The 15,189-nt window shown below is 38.8% G+C and overlaps 1 long non-coding RNA gene and 14 other non-coding genes across 15 annotated transcripts; all 15 read right to left on the minus strand.

The window, feature by feature from the left end:
• Positions 1–406: 406 nt before the first annotated feature.
• LOC130456085 (uncharacterized) lies at positions 407–14,385 on the minus strand. The gene is made up of 3 exons (XR_008914391.1): positions 7,844–14,385; positions 2,021–7,749; positions 407–991 (listed from the first exon to the last, which is right to left on the minus strand). It is a non-coding gene; the product is annotated as an uncharacterized LOC130456085 (long non-coding RNA).
• On the minus strand, positions 550–607 carry MIR7386J (microRNA mir-7386j). The gene has a single exon (NR_127673.1). It is a non-coding gene; the product is annotated as a microRNA mir-7386j (primary transcript).
• MIR7371M (microRNA mir-7371m) lies at positions 1,595–1,653 on the minus strand. Its single transcript, NR_163003.1, has one exon. It is a non-coding gene; the product is annotated as a microRNA mir-7371m (primary transcript).
• MIR7386I (microRNA mir-7386i) lies at positions 2,144–2,200 on the minus strand. Its single transcript, NR_127672.1, has one exon. It is a non-coding gene; the product is annotated as a microRNA mir-7386i (primary transcript).
• On the minus strand, positions 3,960–4,018 carry MIR7371Q (microRNA mir-7371q). Its single transcript, NR_163002.1, has one exon. It is a non-coding gene; the product is annotated as a microRNA mir-7371q (primary transcript).
• Positions 5,248–5,307, minus strand: MIR7386C (microRNA mir-7386c). Its single transcript, NR_127671.1, has one exon. It is a non-coding gene; the product is annotated as a microRNA mir-7386c (primary transcript).
• MIR7386H (microRNA mir-7386h) lies at positions 5,413–5,471 on the minus strand. Its single transcript, NR_127670.1, has one exon. It is a non-coding gene; the product is annotated as a microRNA mir-7386h (primary transcript).
• On the minus strand, positions 7,629–7,686 carry MIR7371N (microRNA mir-7371n). Its single transcript, NR_163001.1, has one exon. It is a non-coding gene; the product is annotated as a microRNA mir-7371n (primary transcript).
• On the minus strand, positions 9,354–9,412 carry MIR7371O (microRNA mir-7371o). Its single transcript, NR_163000.1, has one exon. It is a non-coding gene; the product is annotated as a microRNA mir-7371o (primary transcript).
• Positions 9,928–9,986, minus strand: MIR7387 (microRNA mir-7387). The gene has a single exon (NR_127669.1). It is a non-coding gene; the product is annotated as a microRNA mir-7387 (primary transcript).
• MIR7386B (microRNA mir-7386b) lies at positions 11,045–11,101 on the minus strand. Its single transcript, NR_127668.1, has one exon. It is a non-coding gene; the product is annotated as a microRNA mir-7386b (primary transcript).
• On the minus strand, positions 11,249–11,308 carry MIR7386A-3 (microRNA mir-7386a-3). The gene has a single exon (NR_127667.1). It is a non-coding gene; the product is annotated as a microRNA mir-7386a-3 (primary transcript).
• MIR7386A-2 (microRNA mir-7386a-2) lies at positions 11,411–11,471 on the minus strand. Its single transcript, NR_127666.1, has one exon. It is a non-coding gene; the product is annotated as a microRNA mir-7386a-2 (primary transcript).
• On the minus strand, positions 11,723–11,783 carry MIR7386A-1 (microRNA mir-7386a-1). Its single transcript, NR_127665.1, has one exon. It is a non-coding gene; the product is annotated as a microRNA mir-7386a-1 (primary transcript).
• Positions 11,890–11,947, minus strand: MIR7386P (microRNA mir-7386p). Its single transcript, NR_162999.1, has one exon. It is a non-coding gene; the product is annotated as a microRNA mir-7386p (primary transcript).
• Positions 14,386–15,189: the final 804 nt, after the last annotated feature.

A 15,189-nucleotide genomic window follows, 5' to 3' on the forward strand; every position in this document is an offset into this window, starting at 1 on the left:
GGAAGGTTTGCAGGGAGGCTAGGGACTTTTTCATATGACATTCTCATACTCCCCAATGAGCAGATGAAATATGTAAAACTTGAAGTTGCTTAAAAGAGCATATATACCTTATCAAAATCCGACCCAAATGCACCAATTGGTATAGTAGATTTTAGGCATGTTACTCAAGAGTATAACCTGAGAATTTTCCTAATCCAGATCCCTGACAAAAAATCCAAAGGTCTTTTACAACGTAGGTCAGAAATGAAAGGCTAAATTATTTCAATCTAATACTTAGTGTAGTTTTATATAAGCATTCATTTTCTCTAGTTCCTATTGCATTTCTCTCCATCCTATCCCTAGCTCACATTTGAAGACAACAAAAAAATTAAAAATGCCTTGTAATATAGACAGTCAAATGATATACCCTCACCTCCATGGTGGTCTTTCTAGCAGACACTAGATAGACTAGATGGACAATCTTCCAGGGTTTTTCTTCAATAGCCATGCTTGTCCCCAAAATGTCTTCAGACTTCCAATTCTTTCGCTGGATGTTCTTTCCCATCAGCCCCCAAGAATAAGGTGTTTATTTTGGCTATGTTCACAAAATAAAACACCCTATCCATGGGGGGCGGATGGAAATAATGGTGATGGAATGGAATAGTTGACTTTTGGTAGCCTTGTTCCAATAGTGCCTCCAGATTGCTGGTGATTTGGCTGAAAGGTTCTTTCCCAACATTCTCCGTGGATAATGTGCTTATTTAGAGAAGCCTTAGCCAACTGGGAGGTTTTTAGCAGAGATCTCTTCATCATAAAGAGTTCGCTGTCAAGTTCTATGCCAAAAGCCAAACGTGTCATTGTAGTGCTAGAGAAAGTTGTTAAAAAGAGCAGAAAATTGGGGCTAGACTTCTCCAAGATCTTACCTTATCTAATGTAATAGTCAGTAGAGCAAATATTTCTCTGATTGCGATTCAGAATTACGGTGACCCCAGGGTTCAAGTAATCCATCCTGCTGAAAAAATAAAAGGTCTTTTACTACATTGAGAAATTATTCATTTTTTCCAATATAATAGTACATATATTTAACAAGACCTAAGACCTTATTTTCTGTAGTTCACACTTCATTCTCCATCCCCCTTTTGAATTCCAAAAGGGTTGGGGCAGGGGGGAGAAGAAATCCCTAACAAATACAGTCAGTTGAAGTAACCCCTCATTGTTACTCTCCAAAAATGGATTTTATTCTGAATTGTAAGCCCATCAGGTCTTTCTTGGTCATCAGTAGGTGAAAAGTGCACTTCATCTTTGTATCTCTGACATGTTTGTTCTCCAAGTATTTGTGAGAAGCAATATTAAGCTTCATGTGAGAAAATCCTTCTGGGCCTCCAGATGTGCCCAAATATAATAAGCTGCACGAGGACGGAGTAGGGACACACGTGCGCACGCGCGCGCACACACACACACACACACACACACACACACACACACACCTCCATGGAAGTGTTTTAAAAGGCAAATCTGGACAGTCATTGAGGGATGCAGAAGATATTTACTGCTTCTTGGCCCCACCATCTCTGAACTCATGGCTATCAGCCTAGACGGGTTATCTCCAACAGCCACTAGTGCACTAGATGCAACATTTCACACAATCTCTAAAATGTAGCATCTGGTACAGCTGGGGCACATGGAGGCAATGGTGGCAGGATAGATGGTTTGTTTTACTTATAGTCCTTAATCCAAGTCAATCAGTTGAAACTAATTCCCCCAAAAACCCATAATACCTAAGAAAGACCAGTCTGACATTTGATTATGAAAAGCTATGAAGCCAGTTTGAGAGGAGATCATATAAACAAAAGCTATTCAGAGATCAACACTTTCATTCCTCCATGAGAATGAGAAGATGAGTCTAGAACATAGAAATGCATGGTGAAGGTTACATTCAGTTGGAAAAAAATCTTAATTGGAATAGATGGAAAGATATCCACATAATGAGTCATTCTAAAGCAGAAATGATTTCCCAAGATGGCTGCTGTGCCTTTCTTACCTCCTTTAAAAGTGTTCCAATAAGGTCCAGATGCATGATTGTCACGGTGCTTCTCTTCAGTAGCCATCTTTTGTCTCCCTCCATACTTCTAGCTTTTGGGCTGAATGATCCTAGCCAATAGCTTCCATGGATAAAGTCCTTATTTAGGTGTAATTTACAAAATAAAGCACTTTATCCAAGTGAGGCTGCTGGAGGTGATCATGGTAGAATAGTCACCTTTCTGTTGTCATTGTCACAACAGTGCCTCAGTGCTTCTGGTGGAGTCGGGCTACAGAATGGTAGTAGAGTTGACTTTCTTTTTGATTTATTCATCCCCTAAAGTACTGATGAGTGCTAGATGAAGTTGGTTTAAAGAGTGAAGCAAAATTTTGGGGTCTTGGACTTATAAGATTCTTCACATCGTCCATGCCATCGTCCAGTCTGGATATCCATTCTAAAATGAGAAAGTGACTACGTGGGGACAAGCTGCACATCCCCAATGTGAAGAAGGAAGGTCATCTACAACAAAAATTAAAAATCACAAGTCAGTTGAATTCCAGTTAAATGCAATTCAACAAGTAATTTTTGAAAGGAATTTTATTTTCTTTCCGATTTCCTATACGCTACTACATCTGAAAAAAATAATTCCAAATGTAATATGGAAAAAATGAAGCAAGTGTCTTCATGTGGCCTATGGACACAAACCCAAGTATTATTCCGCATTTTAAGCCAATCAATTTTTTGTCCTGTTTTGAGTCAAGACCTCAATTTTGGATCTTCTGGAATCATGGGCAGGCCTCTCCATGTATTTGAGAGGCAAATTCTCCATGGTCTGGACCGTCATGAAGGATCATGTAGAAATAATAGTGACTCTCACCAACAATCTTTCTCTCCATATTCTTGGTAGTCTGGCTGTAAAATTCTACACCAATCGTCTCTATTGAACAAGACACCCATTGGGCAAAATCCACAAACTTCAAATGAAGTGACTAGAAATGATGAGGAAAGATAGGTACTTATCTCTTTGTGGTGTTCATAGTTCTGGACCAACTTAGCGGTAGCCTGTAATACTGCTAAGTGCTAAAAGAAGAAGAAATATTTTATCAGTGGATTAGTAGGCTAGCATACCAACAGTCTTTCCATACTTTTGGTAAGCTACGAAGCACTTTACTAACAACCCATAGATGGCTCGTTGCTCAAAAATCTCTCAATTGAACAATATTGCCCATGAGGCGGTTGCTTTTCTGTTGAATGTGCTCATTCTATTGAGGCACCCAGTTGTAACTTGTACCACAGAGGACCAGATGAAATTGGTAGAAACAAAAGCATAATCAAGGGAACTCAGACCTACATGCCCTCCTCTAATTCATCATATAGTAGACCTGGTGAGCCTATAATTTCTAAAATCATAAAGTAACCTCAAGAGGTCAATGCAGTCTATTCCTCTGCCTGAAGAATCAAAGCTAATCAACAACAAAACATGGTGCCCAAATTATCAACTGAATTCAATTTAATTCAGCAAGTACATATAAAAGCATTAATTTTCTCTAACACACACCCACACCCACAACACAGCAACAACAAAAAGAAAATTAACAAACGTACCTAAGTCAAGTAAAGCAAAACCCCTTGTTGGCTGCCTCCAACAATACCTGTCTCCAAGAGGTGGGTGATGTGTTTCTGTTTTGCTTTCCTCAGAATCCTGGTGCTCTGCCAGTACTATTACCAATAAATTTGTCCTTAATGACAGGAAAACTGTGCTGTCATCGATCCAAGTTACCCATAAACATAATGGGTTGTATTAGAAGGAAGTGTGATTCCTCCATCCTGAAATCTCTGAATTTCATCAATGAAAATCCACAGAATCTATTATCCATTGTTATCTAGGGTAGCAATCCTTCTCCAAGAGGTCCCTCCAAACTCTTGGGTGTTTTTCCCTGCAAAGATCTTTGCCAACAGCCTCTATGGACAAGATGCTCTTTTTGGGACAATCCACAAAACAGAGCACCTTGTCCAAATGAGGCGGCTGGAAGGAATGAAGGCAGGATAGGGGCTTTTTCTCTTTATTCTCATACTCCTGGATGACCAATTTTAGCCTATAGCACTGGATGAAGCTGGTTGCAAAAACAAAAAAACAATCATGGGAAATAAAGCCTTACGGACTTCTCGGAAAACTGTCATCAATCAATAAGAGCATATGATTCTATGATTTCCACTCAAGAGTTGACAGTGACCTAAGAGTACAACTAATCCACCCCCTTGCCTAAAAAAGAAAAGGAAGGTCTTTTTACAGCACGGGTCAAAAACAAAAGGTCAGTTCAATTTTCTCTGCATTTTGAGGATCATTTATTTTCTCTAGTTACCACTTCCATTTCACCCACATGACAACAGAAAATCCCTTGTAATAAATAATCAATTGAAGTCAAATTCCTTTATTGGTCCTAGCTCAAAACATCTCATTATATGAAAAGTATACTCCTTACATTTGATCTTCTGCAATATAGGTTCTCCCTAAGTATTTACAGGAGGCAAAGTTAGGTTTGATGTGAATATATGCCCAGTATTCAGAGCTATGAAGTATGATAATCTGCATGAGAAGGGAATATGGGGATACACACACATTCATACTTCTGGGGAAGTCTGGAAAAACAATCAAAACATTCACCGGAATACTTGGTATGCCTTGTCTCTACCATCTCTTGACTAATGGGCTGGAAGGTTTGTCTCCAACAGCCACAGTTGTACAAGATGCAACGTTTCAGACAATCTAGAAAATGGAGTATCTGATACAACTGGGGCACATGGAGGGCAGGGTAGAGGGTTTGTATTTCTTATGTCCCTTCAGTCAACTAATAAAAACTGGTATCAGTGGTATGTATAGGATAGCACTGATTGGAACAAAAACAACATAATATTCAGGGATCAGAACTGAAAGGTATCCAACAGTTGACTATATCCAACTGAAATACCTTCAGAGGTCAACTCTTCCATTCCCCAAAGAGAACAAGGAGTCAAGTCTAGAACATATTCTATAAATGGATGGTGAATGCAGTTATACATAGTACCACATGGTTTGTTTAGAGGTAAAGTTGGAACAGATGGAAAGGTGTTTAAATAAAAAGAGCTATTCCTTACCTCCTTGAAGGTCTCTAACAGGGTCTAGATGTATGTACAGTCATCAAGGAGTTGTCTTTAATGAGCCATCTTTGTCCCAATACTTCCAGTTCTTTGGTTCTTCTACCAAAAGCCTCCTTGGATAAGGTCATTATTTTGGCAGTATTCACAAAATAGTGCGCCTCATCCAAGTGGGGCTGCAAGTAGTCATTGAAGTAAAGCAGTTGACTTTCTGTTGCTCTGTCTCAACTGTTCTGCTATAATTCTGGTTGTTTTGGCTGGAAATTTCCATGCCAACAGTCTCTACGGATAAGGTCCTTACTATGACAGAAAACAAATAAAGAGCCTTATCCAAGAGGGGCTGTTGGAAGGGATGGTAGCAAGATGATAATTAACCTTCTATTAGATATGCTTATTTATACTCTATCAGTATCTTCTCATTTGTACCTATTGGTCAGTCTTGGATGAAGTTGACTTAACAGACCAACCAGGGAATCTCAGGCTCATAAGATTTTAACCTGATCTAATCCCTGGCCCTGTACAGTCCATCATTCTCTGATGTTTCTAATCTCAAATATAAAATTGGCATCACAGGTCAAAAACACATTCATACCCAGAGTGTGAAGGAAGGGATAAAATCAGAAACAAATGGTCAATTGAATTCAATCAGTATTTTTAATTATTTCTTTTCCCATACCCCAATGTAGGAAGAAATAACACCCTAATGCTAATATAGGAAATTCCTTCATTAGGCGACACAAAGGCAAATTTCATTTGACATTTTAAACCTATTACATCTCCATCCTGACATGAGTAGGGGAGAAAGAAATCATAATAAATATATAGTCAAGGAAAGCAAATTACCTCATTGGCCGTGTCCAAAATTGCCCGTTTCCTTCCACTCATGAGGAGTTACCATTCCTCACCTTCACTTCTCTGGAATTGTGGTTCTGTGACGTCTGGAGAGGGAAATTTAGGCTAGGTTAGGAAAATTCCACTATTCAAGTGAAATGAGCTTCATTCATATGGAAGTAGGAGACCTCCCCTTACCTCTAAGTCTGGACATCAGGAGTTTTGCAAAGTAGAGTTCCTTGTTCCAACTGTCTCTGAAACCTTGGTTGCCTGGCTCAAATTTTCTTCTCCAACAGCCACCATTGCACAAGATGTTAGGTGCAACACCTGGTACCAATGGGGCAGATGGAGGAAATGGTATCAAGACAGATGAGTTACCTCTCAGATATTCCTATTGTTACCATTCCTCACCTTCACTTCTCTGGAATTGTGGTTCTGTGATGTCTGGAGAGGGAAATTTAGGCTAGGTTAGGAAAATTCCACTATTCAAGTGAAATGAGCTTCATTCATATGGAAGTAGGAGACCTCCCCTTACCTCTAAGTCTGGACATCAGGAGTTTTGCAAAGTAGAGTTCCTTGTTCCAACTGTCTCTGAAACCTTGGTTGCCTGGCTCAAATTTTCTTCTCCAACAGCCACCATTGCACAAGATGTTAGGTGCAACACCTGGTACCAATGGGGCAGATGGAGGAAATGGTATCAAGACAGATGAGTTATCTCTCAGATATTCCTATTGTAGAGCCATTCAATTGGAATCAGCACTGGTGTAGATATGTTCATAAGCAAATACAATATCCCAGAACCATCTAGCTGAAGGATCTCAAAGTTGAGCCTTCTCCATCCTCATACTCAATATGGCAATTTATTTCATGTTGTAGAATCCATCCCTCTATGGGGCGTTACAGAGATAGCAATACTCAACTCTGAATGATCTTTCAAACTCTTGTTCATTTCTTGTAAAGTTCTTAGCCAACAGCCACTATGGATGAGGTTCTGCTTTTGGTAGAATCTATGAAATAAGAATCCACCTACAGCAGCTGGAAAGGGAGGCATAGTTGCTTTTCAGTTAGAATTGCTCAGTTATAAATGAATAAATTTTAATTTTCTTAGTTGTGACTGCTTTTCAAAATTGGTTGAAAGAGTAAAAATGTCATCATGGAAACCAAAGCTTTTAAGATCCCTCCAAGTTTTTCACCTCATCCAATCAGCCATAGCAGAAGCTTCTGTGATTTCCAATCAAGAGACAAAAAGGGATCTCTGAGGTCAATCCATCCATTCCAACCAAAGAAATGAAAAGACAGTGGAATTAAATTGAAATCAATTTTTTGCATGCATTTTCCCCCCTTCCTACTTTCCTGATCCCAAGTGAACAAAAAAGCCCTAATATTCAGTGCATCTCATTCAGCATTTTCAGCCCCATTACCTGTCCAGCAGGTGGTAGTCAGTATGCCTCACCTTTGGTCCTCTGGGAAAGGTTCTCCACATTTAGGAGAGAAGAATTGATGTTTGACTTGAGGAAACTGATCTTTTCAATCAGAGCTGTCCATAGGTAGAAATAGCTGAGTGTTAAGACAGTCCAGAATCATCAGGTATTACAGAAAGTAAATGTTGTTCAACCATCTCTGAAATCTTGGTCTTCTGGCTTGGAAGTTCTTCTCAACGGCCACCGTTGCACTAGATGTATCATTTTGTCATATATGAAATGTAACACCTGGTACAACTGAGGCAGAGGGAGAGTGTGGTGCCAGGAAAAATTTCTTAGCTGTGCTTTTATTGTGGGGTTCACCTGAAAAAAAAACACCATTCAATGAGATGAATAAGCAGAAAACTATCTCTTGAGAGCTGACCTTATCTGCCCACACATCCAGAATGAGACTTACCTTTTACTCTATAGAATCTCAGAATTGAAGGTGAGCACATTCAGAGGGTATCCCTTTTCCCCTAATATTGGAAGGAGGAAAATCTAGAAGATAAAACAAACAGATGGTCAAAGTGATTACATTCAATTCAGCATTTATTGGTTAAAAGCAAATATGAAATGAATGTAGGGGGAAATATCAAAATGATGGATAAAATGGCCTAAAGCTGAATGGGTTTCCTATGAAAATAGTGCCCAACAACCTCTCTCCTCACTACTAGGCAAGAATCTGGATGGAAGTGATCCTTCTCTAAACAGCCCTTAGTGACAAGTTCTTCCCTAGCAGCTTCTACAAAAGAAGAACAATGTCATGGGAGTCAATTAGAGGAATGGAAGAAAGATGGCTGACTTTCCAACTGATATATAGACCCTTCTGGGGCAATCATAGTTCATAGGACTGGCGAATGCTAGAAGAGGGAAAAGCAAAATTCTGGGAACTGAAGGCTTACAAGAGTCAACCACTCAAGTAAGTTCTATCATTTACTACTTTAGAAATGACTTCAGGTTGACTTCAGGTCAACCAATCCAACCCACTTTGCCAGAGGAATGAAACTCAGCATAGCTCTGAAATGGTCAACTGAATTCACTTCAGATCAATTGGATATGTATTTATTTTCATTGTTTTCTCTTTCAAACTGCCCTTTCCACATACTGTATAACAGTGGAAGAAAAATTAAACCATTACGGCAAATGTATACATTTCATGCTGCATTTTAATCCCATAATGTCTTTGTTAGAAGGTAGGTAGACAGCATGCTTCATCTTTGGTCCTCAGAATCATGGTTCTCCCAATATATTTGTGAGAGGCAAGTTTGAGAAAGCCTTGATGCCAAAAAAAGAGAAAATGCCAAAAAAAAGGCTGTCAAGTCAGAATTGAGGTTAGGCATGAGCCAAATGTGCTCCTCCAACTTCCTGGAAAGTCTTGGGGAACAATCATGAAATTAGGACAGTAATGTCTTATTTGCTTGAATGCACAGTTCTTTCCCAAGAGCCTCTATGGCTAGGATCCTAAAAAAGAGATTTGCTCTTCTGTCTGATATGCCCATTCTTCTGTCCCAGCCAATTGTAGTTTGTAGGCCTGAATAAGTACTGGATGGAGATCACTGAAAAAAGATAATGATGGGACTGAGGCCTATAGGATTTCTCAAATTTTACCTCCTCCAATTCACCACTGAGTACTATAGCTGATTTTTTTTTATTTCAATCCAAGTGATGAAGTGACCTCAGATCAACTAATCTATGCCCCTGCTTGAAGAATGAAGGCCATCTAGAACCTAACTCAGAAAGAGTTCCCTTTTTTTCTTCCTCCATTCCCCACTTCCATTTCCCACACCAAAGTAGGGATCTCCACCTACCTGGAAGTCTTCAAGCAAAGTGTTGATGAGGAAATTATGGATAAAGAGAATGGAGTTTGTATCCCTAGAGTCTCTAAACTCCTGGTTTTCTGCTACAAATGCCCTTCCCCAAATACCTCTATTGCACAGGAAGTACCTTTTTCAACAGTCCATAAAAGGTAACATCTGGTACAACTAGGGCAAATGGAAAGCACAGTGCCAGGTTAAATGGGCCTCTATCTGTTATAATTCCAACTGCAGAGCCAGCCCAAGTGGCAAATGGCAGCACTAGTGTGTGTCGGATTAGATTGGTTGAAAAAGAAACATCCCGGGATCAAAATGAAAGACATCAAGAACTGACCATATTATGGAACCTCACACCTAATATGTTATAGAATTTCCAAGCTAAAAGTTGGCCTGTTTTTCCATTCTTTTAATCAAAGAAGGAAATCCATCTAAACAACAGGCTGGAAGTTACACATAAGGTATAATAAATTCACTTCAACATGCTTTGGTCAAAGACAAATGGTAAGAAAATATCTATTCCTTAAGATTCCCTAAGGTGATGGCAGTAGTACTGCATTACCACTGAGGGTCTTCAGGCCAGCACAGTAGAGATGAACGATCCTTAAGTATTTTGTAGAGTGGTCCTGGTCCAAACATTCCTTCTTCATTCTTTGCTGTTGGGCTGAAGAGATGTTTGCCAACAGCCTCCATTATACAGGATATTCCTTTGAATGGAAACCACAAAATGGAATACCTTGTACAATGGAGGCTGCTAGAAAGGATAGTGACAATTGTTTTTTCTGTTATGTCTTCCATTCTTCTGAACCAACTGGATTGTAGCCTGTAGATGATAGTTATTGAAAGAGCAAAACTATTAGCCTTGAAATTTCTCTTCTTCCTGCCTCTTCTCCATTCCCACTGAACAAAAACAACAAATAGGAAATGTAATGAAAATGGTCACAATAAAGACTTACTTCCCTCACTGGTCATGTTCAGCAATGGTCTGTATTTTCAGTCCATGGATTCACTCAAAAAGGGAGGATGATGTCTTTAGTCCTCTGGAATTGTGGTTCTCTTCAAGTATTTCTGATTGGCAAATTTAGGTTTCCGGCTGTCCATCAGAGCTATCCATAAGAAGAATGAGTTTTTCATGGGAATAAAGGGCCTCCTTTGGGGCCTCCCCCATCAAGTGAAGTCTGGACAAACAACCATCAGGATTTTTAGAAGATGCGTTTCTTGCCTTAATCATCTCCATATGCATTGTTTTTTTAACTGGAATGATCTCCAACAACGTTCTGTTAATGAGAATCCCATTTCACTATATGAGGTGGCTGGAAAGTAGGATAGACAGTCACCACTTCAGTTTTCTCCTGTAGCAAAGCAAGTCAGGTGTGAAATCTGTTACATTTGTTGAGGTTCATTGAAAAAGCAAACATTAATACTTTGGGATCACTGAGCTAAAAAATCTGATGAGAATTAACCTTGGCCATTCCCACACTAAATATGGAAGTTGACTTCATGCAGTGGAATCTCAGAAAAGAAAGTGGCCTGGTGGCCAATTATTTCATCCCCTAATAACTGAGAAAACTCAGCAATGAATGACGAGGGCAGTGTTGGTCAATTCGACACGAGGCAAATTAAGCTGCAGTGTATGGAAAAAGGTCCAAATAATGAGATTTATTCTAAGCAGAATTACTTTCCTGAGAGAGCAATAGTATACTCTCCTTACCTCTGAAGTCTGGATGCACAGCTTTGGGTTTTCGTGGGGGGGCCATCTTTGTCCATCTCCTGGTTCTTCACCTTAGAGGTTCTTTGCCAACAGCCTCTATGGATAAGGTGCTCATTTTGACAACGTGTACAATAGAGTACCTTATCCAGCTGAGGCAGTGGGAAGGGAAGAGTTGCCTTTGTGTTTATTTTTCCCAACAGTCATTCCCATATTTCAAACTATTTGACTGGACAATTCTTTGCCAAGAGTCTCCATAGATAAAGCTCTTCGTCCTGCTGGAAAATTCTTTGCCAGCAGCCCCCGTAGATAAGGTGATTATTTTGGCAAAATCCACAAAATAGAATGCCTTATCCACGTAGGGCTGCAGGAAGAATTGGTGGTAGGACAGTCTTTCTGTTGCGAAGTCCCAGCTCTCCTTCTGTACTTCTGGTTGTTTGGCTAGAAAATTCTTTGCCAACAGCCTCCGTGGATAAAGTGATTATTTTGGCAATATCCACAAAATAGAATGCCTTATCCACGTAGGGCTGCAGGAAGAGATGGTGACAGGAGAGTTGTCCTTTCCACTGCCTTGTCCCAACAGTCCCTCAATACTTTTCGTAATCTGGCTTCCGGGTATAATGTCCTTTGCTTTGGGGAATCCACGAAGTATTATGCCTTAATCCAAGTAGAGCTTCAGAAACAGATGATGGCAGGAAAGGTGACTCTTTGTTGCCTTGTCCAAACAGTCCCTTCATACTTCTGGTCATTTGGCTGCAAAGTTCTTTGCCAACAGCCTCCGTGGATAAAGTGATTATTTTGGCATAATCCACAAAATAGAATGCCTTATCCACGTAGGGCTGCAGGAAGAGATCATGGCAGGCCACAGTTCCCTTTCTGTCACCTCCCAAAAGTTTTTCCATACTACTGGTTGTTTGGCTCGAAGACTCTTTGCCAACAGCCTCTATGGACAAGGGCCTCTTTTTGGAACAATCCACAAAATGGAGGACCTTTTCCACATGGGGCGGCTGAAAAGGACTTTCTGCTATGTAAACCCATACTTCTGAGCCAACCAATCACAGTACATAGTGAGTCCTGGATGAAACTGGTTAAAGAGGAAAAGTACAATCTTGAGAGGTTGGGCCTCTTTAGATTTCTTGGAATTTAACTCTTAGATCCAACTCACTATTCAGTACAGTAGGCGATTCTGATTCTGATTATCAAAGATGAAAGTGACCTTTGGAAGTCCACCAATCCAAATCCAAGCTTTTCTACAACATAGTTAGAGAATGAAATGTACTTGAGAGGCTATAATCCCTCCATTCCACCTCCTTGAAAGTCTTCTCAAAATCTGGATAAGCAATCATCAAGAGTTTTTCAGAGCAGTCACAGTCAACTCCATAGTTCTAGTTGTCTCGCGACAGTATTTTGTGTCAATGGCCTCTACTGCCCAAGATGCTCATTTTGAACACAATCTATAAAATGTAACATCAAGTAGAACTGAGATGGACTTTTCTTGCTTTTGCTGCTCCTCCTCTAGAGTCAACTAGTCAGTTAATTGAAACTGGTAGCAGATTTGGGGGTCTAAACTACAGAACTGGACGTGCCTAAGAGGAACGGGGGATGAGGTGGAGAGTATGATGCACCTTGATCAAATTCATGGGTGAAAAGAGTAGGAGAAAGATCTTATTTTTCTGACCAAGAAGGGCTAACAGAAGAATGGGTGAGGTGATACAAAAAGGGAATGAAATGGAGAGAGACTCTTTCCTCTGAGATTGTTATACCTCCACTAACCACCTGGTTTAGAAGGGAAGTCAGAGCTCCTGAAGGCAACTGGCATCAAGGACCATGGGGAGGGTGAGGTAGGACCCAAAGACTTAGAAAAAAGGGGGGGAAATAATCAAAAGGAGGAAAGGGGTTAGAATTAGCTAATTTGGGGGGCAGCTAAGTAGCTCAGTGGATTGAGAGCTAGGCCTAGAGATGGGAGGTCCTAGGTTCAAATCTGGCCTCAGACACTTCCCAGCTGTGTGACCCTGGGCAAGTCACTTGACCCCCATTGCCTAGCCCTTACCACTCTTCTGCCTTGGAGCCAATACACAGTATTGAATAACAATCCCACTCCTTATCTCACAGGGCTACTATAAAGAAAGCTTTTCAGAATTCTTAAATATAAATATAAGCTTATATAAATAAATGCATTTATGAATAAGGTAAGGGTTTTTAAAAAAAAGAATTAGCTAATTTGGGACACAGGGAAATTTCAACCCTTAGGCAAATTTTATCCTCATTACTGCCCTCAGGAATGGATACTTCTAAGAATAAGTCATAAGAGGAAAAAAGGTGGGGTGGAAGGAGCAAGACCTATTACACATAAATTGGTTTGAAAGGGAATCTCAAACTTTTTTTAATCCCATAAGAAATACAAAAAGACTCAAGAGGAAAAGACCACCAATCAAGAGTTTAGAATAGACAGAGAGGTGAGTTTAGAAATAACAGGGAAGAGAATTAGTGAAGAGAACAAAGTATAGATATCCTTTCTAGGGAAAAGTGCAGAAAAAAGAAAGTACTACTAGACAAAGGGAATTGGAAAGGAAGAGAGGAAGGCTTTTAATTAACCACTTAACCAAGAGAGGGAAAGAAGAAGAGAAGAATTAGATAACTAATTAAGTGAAAAAGGAATCAATGTTAAATGAAAAAATTCCAAAACTAGGGGAGAGACAAATAGAAAAGAAAAGAATGGAGGAGAAAAGTGCCTGTGGGAATACCGAATTCAATAAAGTAGATTAAGCAAAATTAATCAAGAGACTAAATTCCTGATTTAAAGCAGAAAGGGAAACTCAAAAAATCATAAACAAAAAAGGTACTTGGAGCCACTCAAAACCAAATTCTCACATAATTTTACATGTGAATATACTAAATTAACCTAGTAAAATGAAAGAATCACTTAAGAAAATAAAACCTCTGGCACTTACAAAATATGAATCTCAAATGACAAATCTTACATAAAAGGAAAATGGTAGTATGGAACAAAATATACCATGCCAAGGAGTTGTGGATCATGCCAGAGAAAGTAAAAACAAAAATACATAATATAAATAAGGAAGTTACATTATGCTGAAAGGAACCAGAGACAAATTGATATCAATAATAAACATTTAGTCTAAAAGGCATAGCATTGAAATTTTAAAAAGGGGAAAAAATGAATTTCAAGACATAATAGGAGTTCCTCTGAGGTGGACAGAGCTAACAGAAATGTAAGAACTGAATAAATTTATGGGAAACCAGAGCTGAAAGATTTATGGCATCTTCTAAATGGTACTGCTAAAGAACTTACATATTCTTAGCACCAAATGACAAAAATTAATCACATTAGAGCATAGATTAAATGTAAATTTTTAACTTCTTTTTTTTTATTTTTTTTTATTTGGTCATTTCCAAACACTGTTCATTGGAAACAAAGATCATTTTATTTTCTTCCCTCCCCCCCCATCCCACCACCTCTCCCATAGCCCACGCTATGGAGCCCACCCCATGGAGCCCACCCCAATTCCACTGGGTATCACGTGTGTTCTTGATTCAAACTGTAAATAAATTTTTAAAAGGCAGAAACTTACTTTATTTATAGACCATAGCACAAAATCAGTTATAAGTGGATGAAATAACAAATCATAACTATATCAAAAACAATAACGACAATACAGTATACCAAAATTTCTGGGATGTAGATGAATCAAAACTTGGAAAATCTTATTATATCCAGAATATCACACATTAGCAAAACAGAAAATAAAATTAAAATGTGCATTTTTAATTTAGAAGTTCAACAAAAATAAATCAAAACTCCAAATAAACACAAAAATGAAATGATGAAAATTGAGTTAAATGGGAACTAAAAATACTATAGAAATTAAACAAAAGTAAAGACTGGTTCTTTGAAAAGACTAACAAAATTAATAAACTTTGAATTAAACTGGTTAAAATGAAGACAGAACAAAAGATTGGATGAACACAAGGAAGATAAAAGAAAATCAGAATAAAATTAAAAAGCTAGTTTGTACTGTTTATATGCCAACAAAACCAACAACACAAAATTAACAGAACACTAAATAGAGGTCAAGTAATCCAGTCTCAGAAAAGGAACTAGAAGTGAACAAGTTATAAAGCAATTAATTAGCAAAGGAAAAACCATTAATCTTGATGGATATGAAGTTCTATCAAACCTTTAAAAGAATAATTGATACCATTATTGGACAAATTATTCTT

Source organism: Monodelphis domestica, chromosome X, assembly GCF_027887165.1.
Source record: "Monodelphis domestica isolate mMonDom1 chromosome X, mMonDom1.pri, whole genome shotgun sequence".
NCBI classification, from domain to species: Eukaryota; Metazoa; Chordata; class Mammalia; order Didelphimorphia; family Didelphidae; genus Monodelphis; species Monodelphis domestica.